This window comes from Lactuca virosa, chromosome 7, assembly GCF_052849685.1.
Source record: "Lactuca virosa cultivar CGN04683 chromosome 7, Lactuca_virosa_CGN04683_v6, whole genome shotgun sequence".
In the NCBI taxonomy this organism is placed as follows: domain Eukaryota; kingdom Viridiplantae; phylum Streptophyta; class Magnoliopsida; order Asterales; family Asteraceae; genus Lactuca; species Lactuca virosa.
The window spans coordinates 11280014-11295000 of record NC_136432.1 but is presented as its reverse complement, the minus strand read 5'-3'; the positions used below and the strand labels follow the sequence as shown (position 1 = coordinate 11295000).

Genomic DNA, 14987 nt, shown 5'->3' with positions numbered 1-14987 from the left:
GTGAGTTCATACCCCTACGCTTTTCTGAGTTTTTTTATGTTTTCAGGGGGGGAATACAAGCAAAAGTACAAGGAAACTTGTGCTCAAAATATATATAATTTTGTTTAAGATAATTATATTTCTAGTATGCTTTTAACATGGAAAATAGTTTTTACCAAACGAAAAAGAAATCAACTCGTATAAATAGTTTTCAGAACTAGGGTAACGAACTTGTGAATCATGTCGTAAAATGTATCATTTATAAAGGATTCCTGCAAATCATAAAAAGGATTTTCCATATTATTACTTGTAAATTTGTTAGTCTAGTTGGAGACACGTCCTTGGTAACACTCACCACAAGAAACAGAGTGTAGGACTAGTACTTGTGACCAGAATCTCTTGTAGGGAGAGCGTGACTGTTGTGTATAGATCTATACGGGACTGACTATCCCGCACCACGCTGCTAGCTACAGTGGGACCGGCAGGTCTACGGGTGACAAAGTCATAAAGGATATTGGCTCCAGTACATGCCATATCAAGTTAACGTATGGTCATGACCCTCACAACGTAGATATCAGAGATTTACTTTTGTAATAATGAATCAAGTGAACTAACCTCAAAGTAATAACCGATTTAATTACTAGAGGGTATTAATAATAATATCTTCAGGACTTAGTTCATCATGGTTTTCTTTTATTTAGTTTTTAAAGCTAATGTACCTCTCTGGGTGTAACCAGGGTTTTTAAAAGAAAACTACTTTTATTAATACGAGTATGGTAGATACTTGCATACATCAGTTTAAAACAAATAATCAACCATCAACCTTTAGGGAAAATATAGGATTTTCCCGGGATAAACCGGCTATTCAAAACGGATTTGTTTATCATGTAATCAACGGATATTCATATTCATTTCACGACACCTTGGATTGTACGTATCTTGGTACGAATCTGGAAGTCATGGAAGGAATGGGTTTTCAAACAGGCTTTTATTAAGAAAATATAAGATTTTCTTGAGGAACACTTTTCAAAAGGATCAAAGAACATTTTCCACCAAAAACTAAACGCTTATGAACTCACCAGCTTTATGCTGATATTCTTTCAAAACTGCTTGTATTCTCAGGGAATTAGTAGATAGGTACTTCCAGGCTTTTGGAGAAGTCGGCGCGTTAGAGTCACGTCTTTCAATTTTACATTTGTTATGAATAAAACCTTGTATTAAAACAATGTAAACCTTTTTCATATATGTATTCAATGTTTGGTTGTGTTTACTATGCTTGCTATGATACAACTGTTGTGATACTACGCATGACGTCAACCACCCCGAACATTTCCGCCGTTCCGGTTTGGGGGTGTGACAAATTCCGAGCAAGGGCTTGCTGGTGTGTGTTGCTACTTGATTGGGAACCAAAAGAAACCACCGCCACCACCGTGAGGTGGTGGCTGCCATCATGAAAAATCCGTTGCCGCCACCGTGAGCCACCAGGTGGGTGGCTGAACCCTTTGAACAAATCAGAATTGTGTGTGTGTGATTGCAGATGGTGTTTGATGGTTGGAAAACAGAAAAGATACCCACCATGGCCGCCAGCCATGGTGGGTGCCGCCATGCGCCACCACAAGGTGGTTGTGTGTGTATTTTATTTGGATGTGTTATTTTTGGGTTAAAGTATTGTAAAATGTAATTAGATGTTAGAATAAAGAAAAGAAACTCATAACCACCATCGTGAGGTGGTGGCTGCCGCCACCAGCCGCCATGTTGGGTGGCAGTGTGCTTTTGCTTGTGTATAGTGGCTTTTAGGATGCTTGGATAAATGGACTAGAACCATAACCACCACCGTGAGGTGGTGGCCGCCGCCGTGAGTCGCCGTTGACCACCACTACCCGAAGTGGTAGTGGGTGGTGCCCGACTAGCGAAACCCTAATCGGCCTAGTGAAACCCTAATGGGCCTAATGAAACCCTAATGGATCTAAGGACTTAACTTTTGGGCCTATTGGGTTGGAAACCCTAATTATGGTTTAGAAAACCCTAATTTTGGAATCATTGGCTTGGATTTATCGGGACCCGCATTTTAGGCCATTGGAATTGGACTATGTATTAAGCCCGACCACACCATATGATTTATCTAGTAGAAGTGATGGACTTAATGGATTAAGTCCTTAATGGGTTAAGTGAGAAACTCTTAACCCTAATCGGCATTTTGTGTGAAAACCCTAATCTTGCTTGGGCCTTAAGTTGGGCCTTCCTATTGGGCTTTGGTGATTGGGCTAATAATGGGTCATCCAAGAACAAGCAAATGGACTAGAATAATTTAATGGACTTTATGGTAAGGCCCATGTGAGGGGTTTGGGCCCAATTTGGAAAATTGGGCCCTAGATGGACCATAATTGGGCCTTTATGATTATGAGATATTGGGCCATTAGAAATGCCAAATGTTTGGACTGGACTAAATGGTTGGTCCTTAGGGTAAGACCATGTAAAGGTTTGGGCCCAATTTAGAAAATTGGGCCATATGTTGGGCTTTGATTAATAAGTTTGACTTTTGGGCCTTGCCTTTGAATCAAGCTAAGATGGGGGTAAAGTAGTCTTTCACCCCAAGCATGGACCTATGGATATGTATTGGAACCCAATTATTAATTGGGTGTTGTTTTGATATTGACAGTTCGGGAAGCTGTCATCCAGTAGCCAGGGTTTTGTTTGCGGGACTTCAGCAGTGTGAGGTGAGTTACCTTCCAGTAGAAGTGGGTCTAAGGCCACAATGCCGACCCACTAGTAGGAGTTGTTTGTTAGATAATTGTCTTTGTGATAATTGTCTGGTTAGCCACTGTCTGTTATGTTTTATGTGCTAGCATGATATGATGTTATGTGATAGTGATAGTAGGGGGAATAGTCCCCGTGTCACGATCGTAAGGACCGAATGGTAGGTCAGGCACCCCAGAATTGCCTAGCAGTATATTTATGCTATGATATTATATAGTAGTAGTAGAGGTGAAATAATCCCGATAGCCAGTTCAGATAAACCGGATAGGTCGAGCACCCTAGAATGGCTTGACATGGGTAGGTCAGGCACCCTAGAATTGCCTGGCAGGGTAGGTCGAGCACCCCAGAATGGCTTGACATGGGTAGGTCAGGTACCCCATAATTGCCTGACAGTATGCTTGTTATATGGTATGTGATATGATGGGGGGAACTCACTAAGCTTCGTGCTTACGGTTTTACGGTTTTAGTTTCAGGTACTCGTTTTCAAAGGAAAGGAGTCGGCTTGATCCCAGCGCATCACACTATGATTTTCCGCACATGAGATCTTTGGGATTACACTCTCATATTATTTTATGATAACATGCTTTGATTATTGACACTCTGGTTTTGACATGTGATGTTATTATGGATGTTTTTATACTGTTAGTTTTATAATAACTTAATTAAAAATGAAAATTTTGGTCTTAAGTTTTGGGATGTTACAATAAAAACCACCTCTAGCAAGACATTAAAAGGCAAAAACAAAAGAGTTTACAAAATAAAGGCATTGATTGGATTTTTAAGCCAATCAACCCAAGTATAAACACATTTCTGGTTTCTAGAAACAATTCAATTATACGAATATTCTTTAATAACATAAAAAATCCTCGATTTTTTATACTTATTACTACCAAACACCAAATCATTACGAAAGCACCACAAAATGCACCACATAGTTTCGATGATTGTTTCCATCACAATTTTCTTTCGCCTATTGAAATTCAATGCATCCATCCACATAATTAAACCTGCAATCGAGACGAAGAATTTATATCCAACCATTTCAGCACCTCATTCCATGTTCTAGCAGCGAACTCAAATTTAAAAAATAGGTGGTATGCCTCTTCATTCTGCTCCAAACAAAGCGGACACAAGAGATTATGAACATCAATACCTTTTCCATAAATATTTTTCTCAAAGGAAGCTAGTCTAGTAATAGTCTCCAACACAAAGATGTTAACTTTCCTAAGAACCACAAAGTTCCATCTCGTAGGTTGAACACCATCAGGTAACAAAATATCATCAAACCAGTTACGAACATAGTTTATCGTAAACTCTATCAAATCATCTAACGACCACAACCAAGAATTTGGAATCATATAGAACCGCATACCATCAACACCTCTAACCATCAAGAACTCTCAATTCCATTATGGGACTAGCCCACTTGGTAGAGGCTTTGTCTCTTAGATTGAAGGTTCCAAGTTCTAATATGTGCGTTAGGGAATTATACTAACTTGGTGATAATAACTTCTAACCACTAACCACAAACCACTAATCACTAACCATCAATTCGAAAAAATCAACAAGTCTCAGTGATCAAGTTGATCCTGTTCAACACTGCCCCTTACTTGTCTTAGGGGTTGTTTGGCAGGATCTGAATTTCTAAGAGGGTCTGACTTTTTAAGATCTGAATTTTAACACGTTGTTTGGTTGGAACCTCTGAATTGTTGTAATGAATGATAAAAATGATAATTTTACCCTTTTGTATCATTTCTTTCGGTTACAACATCATACGTTTGAAAAAAATTCCATCAAAGTAGGATGCTAGAAATGAACATCATGCATTTGAAATATTTTTTTTTCATCGAAGTAGGAGGCTAAATATAAACATTACACCCAATATTACAAAAAAGTACAAAGTAAACTGAACAACCTAATATTGCATTACAATTATCAGCCAATAATTTGGTCAACATCACACCCCATATAAGGTTTACATGAAATAATGTATAGAATCATTTTGGTTCTTGAACATGTGAATGAAAAAATGTTGCTAATCTACCGAAACACACACACAAGACATCTTCATCATTAACATGAAACAGACCATTACCCTATTCATAACACACAACCATCATACATCATCACCAAGCACCCATCTGTTATTGAAATTTATTATCATCACCACAGCCTTCACCCGCCATCAACCTTATTCACTCACCTGCCATCAAATTGAAGCGAAGAAAGTAATGGTAGACTATTTTATCCTTTCAACTTTTTAAACCTTTTTTCTTATTAAAGCATTGTACTTTGAAAATATAATGTTGTAATTAGCAGCCTTTTCAAAGTATATTGAGTTATAACATCATAATTTTAAAATATAATGGTTTAAATTCAAGAAACATAAACATACATTATTTATTATTTCCTGCATTTAACCAATCTTTTATATACATACACATTCACATAAAAACATCAGATAAACCATAAGGGTACACACACCACATATACACAGAAATCAACAAAATTAGCAAAGTCAACAACAATTAAACACATAATAACAAGATCAACAACAGATTTCAGCAAATGATCAAAATCAACAACTTATATTAGCAACTAGGAACACATTTTTAATAAAAAAGAACAAATCAACAACTAGAAACACATTTTCAGCAATATATTTCACCAAATAAACACAAAATCAGCAAAGTTCAGGAACAAAATTCAGCTATACATAAACATATATTTCAGAAATCAACAAAATCATCAACTCATATTTCAGAAATCAACCCATCTCAACAAAATCAACAACTGAAATCAACCCATATATTTCAGAAATCAATCGATTATAAATGAAGAATATTTATGTTTAGAATATTTGCTTGCTAACGAGAGAAACAGAGCGTGAGAAACATAATCATGTGGTGGGGACGGTCGGAGATGGCGATGGGGATAAGGGGAGGAGGTTGTTCTCCAGCTGTTGGTGGCGAGGGTAGAGAGTGAGAGAAACAGATGGGAGAAAAGAATAGAACACTTAAGGCTAGGGTTGTCTTTTTTTTTTCTTTTCAGATAGGCTTCCACATATGATTCGGTAAGTGCATTTATTCAGATTGAGACCATAAATTAAGGGGTAAACAAACAGTCTGAATTTTATAGATTCATATCTATCTCTTATTAAGATGAATTAAGTGGTAAACAATAAAACAAACAACCCCTTAGTCATTGCCACACTCAACCTTGATCGCCCTATATGTCACTAATGTAACAATCTTTGTCTGTCTTTGAAGGAAAAGCAAAAAAGCCTTCATTTTAGAGGCATTCCTCCCACCCAAACATCTTTCCAAAATCGGTCATCAAACCATCACCAAAACATCTTGACCATTTCAAAATTGTTGTCACTTCATCGCTTACCAATTTCCCACCATACACTTAGGAAAGGGTCACCATTCTTCAATCTTCATTAACTTCTATACCTTTACTCCATGTATTATGTGTTGTACATTTAAAAGAGAGAGATGAGAAGAAATAAGATATGGGCAAAGAGAACCGTGGTAAGCCGTTGTTCGGATCACGACTGCCCACGGTCATGCCCACCACGCCACCCTTGGGGTGGTGTTCACGTCGATAATGCGCATAACACCGTCAATAATGGCTCACTCCAGGTAGCCTAACCATCGCAGATGCTGACCCAAATGTGTACCATACAACGTTTTTTAAGATAATATTTATTTTTACAAATAAAATTTTTTACTATTATTTATAATTATATATATATATACTAATTTTGAAGTGCCAGGTGAACATTGTTGTGATTGGCTGATTTTTTTTTCTTTTTTGTTTTTTTTTCCCTTTTTCCCGTTTTTTCTTTTAGCAGATTAGTGTCCTCCACACCAACTCTATTACCCAATAAGAATTGGATCGGTCGCCATCGGCTCTTAACCCGATATCCCACCGCCCATCGATCGATTTCACCCCCCGATTCATTGTTTTCTTCTCCATTTGTTCCCTGTTTTCTCTAATTTCCAACCACCTTCGATATTTTTTTTTTTTTTTCCTCCACCCAACCCTTCACCGCCTGAAATGTTTACATTGACTCCAATGGAAATATAGAATAGAGTATTTGATCAGATATATCTTCTTCTTCGTTTTCGGCCACTCCCTCGCCGTTCCACATACCGACTGCTTCTTCTTCTGCTCTGATTTCCCTCGCCTGTATCGATTTTGAGAGTGACCACCACTGATTTTGGGTCGGTTCTTCTGTCTTTGCTTCCGTCGTTGAAATCTCCATCGGATGTTTCTGTTTTCTTTATCTCCTTTCCAATCATCAACCGACCATCCTGACCCGAATTCTGTGCTGTTTTCGTACCACCTCCACTCATCACTCACATCCCACTTTGTCAACAGTAGTACCGCCGTCTCTCTTCCCTTGACCGATTCGGGGTTAGCTTCTGAGTCCGGAATCCTCAAACTGCACCACGCTTATTCACCATCCGGATCGGCGTACGGGAAGGCAGTCTTCCAATTCCGCCTCCGTCCTTCCCTGTTGTTTCAGGTTCGTCTTTCAGTCTTCTTTTAGGGTTTATGTATTGTTTCCTCCTCTGCTTCTGCTTCGTCTATGCACAGACGAACCCTTTCTTATCTCTAAACTTTCTGCATAACTAGGGGTCACCGCATCTTCTTCCAACAATCCATGTAACCCTATCGATATTCCCTGCAATTGCTCCATTATTCTTTTATCTTCATAGCTTGAAACTAATGGTTGTATGTATATGTAATCTGATATCTGATTAGTATGTGTATGATATCATATGAATTTATGTGTGAGCTGATGTATATGTGTGTCATCTTATTGAACATTTATGTGTAATCTGGTCTTTATATCTTCTTTGTATTTGAATTTTGTTCTTTTAATATTAATTTATTTACTTTGTTGGAACAGATTACTGCTTCACAGTTTGAAGCTCATTATGGATGGGCATCCAAACATCAACAGTGACAAATCAGATTTGTCTTTAAAATCCCCCGTTTGTAGTGTGTGTTTAATTGTATATGTTTCTGGGACTCATCGGTGTTTTAAATTGCAGAACCATTTTCCTGGTATGTTGAAATGACTTACAGATCTAAGGTTTAAGCTAATGATGTATATTTTTGGATATTTTTTTGTATTTGTGTGTATTATTGTGTATTTTTTGATATTTTCTTCCTAATTAAATCTAGCATCTGCAGGATTAGAGGACTCTTTCACTCTATACATTTCTCTTCAGTTGCCCTTATTCTTTAGCATCTGCAGGATTAGAGGACTCTTTCACTCTATACACAGTTCTTAAAGGTATTGATTCTTCTTTGACTCTTTAGATTCTTTATGTACATTACTCAAATGGTGTTTGTTTGTTATCTCAGCACAAGACTTTGAAAAAGCAGATAATGATTTCATCTCCTCAGGACTAACAAGACTAACATCAGCCATGACTTTGGTCGTGGTGATTCTTATGGTAATCTCCTTAATAATAATCTTTTTTTATTATTTTAGACAAAATTGCAAAAATGGTCCCTGTAGTATGCAATTTTTTGGGGGTTTTAGTTCAAACCACGACTTTTTTGGATTGGTGGTCCTTTTGAGCTAGTTTGCTTGTGAGTTTGGTCCTCCGGTAAACTGAAAAGGCTAAATTGCAGTTATTATATTTATTTTCCATTTTCTTTTTTTTCCTATAGGTATTTATATATATAAAATAAAATAGGGGCCCACATACCTCCCCCCTCTCTCTCACACACACATACACACACACCCCAGACCAACATTCCCCTTCCTTCTTCTTCTTCACTTACAACCAAGAACCACCCCTGCTTGCCATCGGAGCAAGTCCCTCCGCCACTCCCCGCTGTCATGGTAAAAACCCACCACAACCGTGTTTATTTTGTCGAGTACAGGAGCCCCAACCCTTACTCCTTCCTCCCCTCGTATCAATTTCTTACAGGTTAGTTTCTAAATGTTTCAATTTCTTAATTTTCATATAATAAAATAAGTCTCAGATCTTGGTGTATGAATCTTGCAGAATTGGTAACTGGAAAAGAACCACGGGAAGGAGATGGGGATATGAATCTAGCAGAATGGGCATGGAGGTATTTCAGCGAAGTGAACTCCATGGTTGAAGCTTTGGACCCAGAAATCAAGCAGGCTAATAGTTTCATGGAAGAAATCACCTTAGTGTTCAAACAGGCTCATTTCCACAAGCTAATTCGGAAACTGATGCTACCCCCATAGCTGATTTGGGTTCAATACACACACACTGAAAAATTAAAAAACACACACTCACACTCAATTTTATTTTCTGGGTTTTGAAAAAATCGGAGCAGTCTTGTATTTGGGAACATGTTTTAATAATTTGGGCACCACATCGGTCCTGCTCTCGTTTCTTTGGAAGAAACTGATGCCTCGTCGTCCTCTTCTGCCTTTAGCAATCAAAAAGGAGAGGAGGGTGGGGTAATGGGCTGGTGGCAGAACAGTGGTGGTGCGGAGGTGGTGGATGCCTTGCCTCATCGGTCCTGCTCTCGTTTCTTTGTTACCGGCGACGTTCGTGGGTGAGACGGGGAAGGAGTGGTGGAGCAATGGTGGTGGGGTGTAATACCGGACCAGAGGAGGGCGATGGCAGGTGGTGCAGTGGCTGCCTCAAGATCGTCGGAGGTGGCAGCCCTTCGTATTCGTTGAAGTAGAGATCGAAAGAAAAAAATGAGCTGTGTGCTTTATTCTGAGAGAGAGAGAGAGAGAGAGAGAGAGAGAGAGAGAGAGAGAGAGAGAGAGAGAGAGATGTGGGCCCCAAATTAGTTAATTATTTTATTTTTCATTTAAATTAAATAGAAAAAGCATAAAAAATATATCACGGCATAATAGTCTTTTCAGTTTACTGAGGGACCAAAAACACAAAGAAACTAGCTCAAAAGGATCTCCAATCCAAAAAAGTCGTGGTTTGGACTAAAACCCCAAAAAAGTGCATACCATAGGGACCATTTTTACAGTTTTGTCATTATTTTATTGTTGCATATAGTGTTTTTGTTTTTCTGAAAAGGACTAATGAATTACATGGATTTCACTTTCATAGTTTCATATCCCTTATTTGGATCTTAAAACAGCTTCCACATGAGAGGTTGTTCTTGGCACACAAAATGGCCAACTTTATGAAATTACTGTTGATGGGAGAGATAAGAGGAGAAATTCGTAAAATTTCTATTCGAATTATCTGAATTCCCAGTATCTTTTGAAGGGTTGCAGGTGTAATCTATTTGTTATTTCTTTTAATTTAATCTTTTCTCAAAATAAGAAGTGAAGTTTGAGTACTTCCCACGATTCCGATCCAGAGTATTCTTCCATTCACCGCTTAAGTAAATAACTATCAAGAACGAAGTAATCCTTTAACTTTGTTTAACGTCCCCCCTTTTGAGAAAGGAGAATAGGAAGGAAAAAACTCGAAAGACTTAATGGAATTTCCCTAGAAAAAAATAGTTGACATATTTAAGGTATTTTTCTCCCAATTTTATGTACATTTCTTGTGAAAATAACTGATGATTTTATTTCAATGTAGAATCTATGAAGGTGTTCTCAAGAATGGCGAATTCATAACAAATATTAATACGGGAAAGAAAATTAAAGTGAACTCTAGATGGTTTGATATATAAATGTGTTTAATGCAAGAAATAGCAACATATTTTTGTTTATTTGTTTATTATATTAACATTGTGACAGGTATCCAAATTAGACCGGATGCATTGAGATTCTATGGAGTTAATTCCCATTAAAACTCTTTTACTTTCCATACATAAATAAATAGTTATGAATAATTTTGAATGTTTATTTATGGAAATTACCATTCAGGACAATGAAAAAGCTCATGCAAGTCAAATTGTAGCAGTGTTTGGTTTAATTATGGGAGTTACCATTCAGGTCATTCAGAATAGTCAACTAACATCCCCATATGAACCATAACAGTTATAAATAACCTATTGTTCGATCTTATTAGAAGTTGTTGTCCCAAAAGATGAGTTATGAATATGTCTTTTTACCATTTTAATAATATTCATGATTGCATTTTGTTGTTTTTTAAATATTTTATCCGAGTAGAATGGGTTTGTTTGGTCTTTAGATCTTTTGTCAACGTTGAAGTTCTGTAATTTTCCTTTTTTGCCCCTTTGTAAACCAAATTAATGTCTCTGCAGAAACTTAAATTCACATTTTGATCCTACACAGATTTTCTTGGCGGATCCAACCCCGCAAAGCGGGGCTCTTCCCTGGTTAACATTAATCTAAATGTAGTTATATGTTACCTATTATACATACATATTTTCCGCAACATCAGATGCTACCTCTAATTAATTACATTAATTCGGTTTTCATTTTTAATATTTTTGATTTCTGTTTTAATTCCGTCCTGGTTTACACTTTATTAACCCTGACAATCATGTGCGGCATGTAAATGTTGTTGAAATAAATGCCATCTTTAAAGTTCCAGCTATACTTCAAGAATTTGTTGGTTTTGATTCCAAAGAAACAATTCCCAAATTAACATAGTGTTGCAAATATATTAGATTTGATTGTTAAATCCAAAATTACTAACTATTTTATATATTCATTTTACAAAAATAAAATACTTAACCAGATCATTTTGGCCTTTTAAAAAAACAATACATTATGCAGGGATGATTTAAATGAATTCATTCAATTGATCAAAAATTTATCGAGTACGTTTTTGAATATATGAAACCTTTGAAATCAATTTATTTAATAACATTAAATTATTAATTTATTACTATATCAAATATATATCAGGTACACCTACTTTTTATTATAAACTCATTAACAAGACACGCACTTTCAATTGTCTACGGTCATGGCTGTTCCAAAATCCAAGTCGGATCCTTACAACTTCCTAAAAATCACACAAAACCCGGATGGGTCATTGACCCGACTTGCCCCCCTTCCATCCTCCCCTGCAACACCACAACTCACAGCTGATTACCAACTCGCTTTCTCCAAAGATATACCACTTAACACCAGCAACACCACCTTCATCCGCCTCTTCCGCCCTGTGTCACCACCGACAACCACTACCGGGAAACTCCCGATCATTATCTACTTCCACGGCGGTGGATTTATTCTCTTTAGCGCCACCTCTTTTCCCTTCCACAATTCATGTGCCGCCATATCCGCCCAGTCTCCGGCGATTGTGATCTCCGTCGAGTACCGCCTTGCTCCTGAACACCGTCTCCCGGCGGCGTATGATGATGCCATGGAGGCGGTGTTGTGGGTGCGTGACCAGGCATTACAGATCAACGGTTGTGATGAGCGGTTGACTGAGCTCGCTGACTTTTCCAAAGTATACTTGATGGGAGATAGCTCAGGAGGAAATATAGCGTACAATGCTGGCTTACGTGCCCTTGATCTTGATCTTAATCCAATAAAGATCGTAGGGCTCATAATGAACCAACCGTTTTTTGGTGGGGTGAAGCGCACTGAATCAGAACTTCGACTGGTGAATGACCGTATAGTCCCTTTGATGGCTAATGATCTCATGTGGTCTCTCGCACTACCCAAAGCTAGTGATCGAGACCATGAATATTGTAATCCATTACGAGATGTAAACAGATCTCGAAGTGAAAAGATCATACATTTACCAAAATGTCTGATCTTAGGTAACAATGGAGACCCACTAATTGATAGACAAAAAGAGTTTGCTAATATGTTGGAGGCTTGTGGGGTGTATGTGAGAAGGAAATTTGACGATGAAGGGTACCATGGTGTACAAATCTTCGATTCCCAAAAGGCACAAATCTTTTATGATGATGTCAAGTGTTTCGTTTGGGGTCTTGATATGAAAAGATCAACTTTATGATTATTTGGCATGTTGGTTTGTTGTAGTGTTTAATTTTTATTTTTTATTATCTGATTTACTATTAAAAATCATTTAGGGTATTAATAAAAGAAGTTAAAGTGAAATTATACGTGTTGGTGATATACTGATATACAGTGAATGTGGTGATATATGTGTCATTGGTCGTTGCACAACAGAGAATGGAGTGGAGGGGTTTTTTTTTGTGCATTTGGGTGAATGAGATTATGCAACCCATGGCCTAAAGTCTTGTGGCAACCAGTGTTTCTCGCCAACGGATCGGAAACATGAGCATTATAATTTATAAGGGCAATCGCCCAATGAATGTTTCATATTCTTTCAAGGGCTTTTACATGAAAGCCTTAAAGTTTGACATTTTTGTACGATTTTACCTTAAATTCAATTTTTTGTTCACTAATGTCTAATAGTTTTGAGACTTTTGTGGTAAATCTCATTTATCAGGTCACCTTCCACACAGCCGGTTACCACTGCATTGTTGGAAGACACATTAACATGTTTTTAGATGGCTAAGATGCCAAGTAAGCAAACAGAACCCATACCGTGTGGGCCACATGCACATGCTGACTGGACTCATACCTTTCTCTTTTGACCACCTTCAACCTCCCACACATAGTGTTGAGACTTTTGTCATAAATCTCATTTCTCTTTTGACGAACCAAGTCCATTCCACAAGAAAATTTGAAACCCACACCCCTCCTTCTTGAATCGATGATTATATGTGCTCTCCCCCTCAAATCTCAATTGTTGGTTCGAGTGAAAAAAAGAATTAAAACGGGACTGAACAGAACAAAGACCTGTTCAAATGATGTTTGGCATGGACGGAACATAAAGTGAATGGGACAAAAACTTTGGTCAATGTCCCACCCAAAAAGGTTGAACCGAGTGGGACAAAACAAAATATCCTTACAAAGACTAAAATGCCCCTATTCATCTTTTCTCCTCTTCTGTACCGTTTTTGTGCAAATCCTTAAGATCGATAATTTCATCCATCGCCTCTTTCAATCAATCTCTTTGATGGTTGCACATATAAATTTTCTTTCAACTCACCCTGTATAATTTAGACTTCTTCTTGGTCGTGATTTACATGATTTTGGATCCTTCATTCTCTATTCAAAATCCAACATCTTCTCAGCACATGCCCTATCCACGAGTTCACGTGGTACATAGGAGAGTTGTTAATCCATCAATTTCTTTCTAGGAAATCTCCAAGAATTTTTTTCCCTCGAATTTACTGTGCTTAATTGTTCTAGAAAGTGGATATTTGACTGGAATCTATTCCAAAGGAAGATGATGTCCTAAATTTAGATTTAGGTTTTAAAAAGGGCGAGTAAGTTTTTAGAAGGAAATAGGTTTAGAAAAAAAAGAAAGACGATTTTTTTTTTAATTTCCAATTACCTGCTCAATTCACTCATTGCTTTGTGATTTATTGATGAACAGTTTGTTTTAAAATCATTCACACGTGTTGCAATTGTATGGTATTTCTTTTTCAATCTGGGATGTGGTGTTTTATTGACAACTCACTCTTGTTGAATCTAAACATTTTATATATTACAATTCACAGTTTGATATATATATATATATATATATATATATATATATATATATATATATATATATATATATATATATATATATATATATATATATATTTGTTTTAATAGAAGTTTTATTCGATTTATTTTATGTTTGATTGAAACAATTCAATGAAACACTGAGGATGAATTTGCAAAGGAACAAACCCCACGTAAAAGTCACGATTGATACTTTTATCAGTTTAAATATAATGTACATCATTTGGTTTTATTTAAATCAAGGGCAATATGGTAATTTTAATATCTTTGTTTTGTTCGGTTATATGTGGACTATTTATTTTGTTCAGTTCTGTCTCGTCCAATACAGTTATGTCTAGTCCAGTTATTTTGTTCAGTTCTGTCTCGTCCAATCCAGTTATATCTATTCCAGTCCACTTTTGTCTCACTACCAAACGCTGCCTAAAAGACCATGGCTCTCAGTTGTAATGTCTCACCGCCGTTTATCATCGTGCATATACCTACACGAACACCCACTTGTTTTCCTTTTTTCTTCAACTCTTTAAATAACCCAACTTCTTACCATCTGGCCCTAGACCTAGCTCCAAAGCTAAAAGATTTATTAATTGTTTTTATCAAATCCAATTATGTATTTTATGTTTTGGAGAACTGTTATATATATTTATATATATATATATATATATATATATATATATATATATATATATATATATATATATATATATATATATATATATATATATATATATACTAGTTTATAACCCGTGGGAACCACGGTTACAAAAATAAATTAAACTGTTATAGTAAAAACTCAAAATTA

General features: G+C 36.8%; 1 long non-coding RNA gene and 1 pseudogene across 6 annotated transcripts; both read left to right on the top strand.

The window, feature by feature from the left end:
* Positions 1 to 6647: 6647 nt before the first annotated feature.
* Positions 6648 to 10801, top strand: LOC145124354 (uncharacterized). 6 transcript variants are annotated; one of them, XR_013715607.1, is made up of 6 exons: positions 6651 to 7270; positions 7658 to 7815; positions 7945 to 8047; positions 8119 to 8210; positions 8431 to 8693; positions 8772 to 10801. It is a non-coding gene; the product is annotated as an uncharacterized LOC145124354 (long non-coding RNA). The 6 variants fall into 6 exon arrangements; XR_013715606.1 differs by having other exon boundaries at positions 6648 to 7270; positions 7658 to 7858; positions 8119 to 8693; XR_013715603.1 differs by having other exon boundaries at positions 6649 to 7270; positions 7936 to 8047; positions 8119 to 8693.
* Positions 10802 to 11554: 753 nt separating this feature from the next.
* On the top strand, positions 11555 to 12602 carry LOC145123535 (putative carboxylesterase 8 pseudogene; annotated as a pseudogene).
* Positions 12603 to 14987: the final 2385 nt, after the last annotated feature.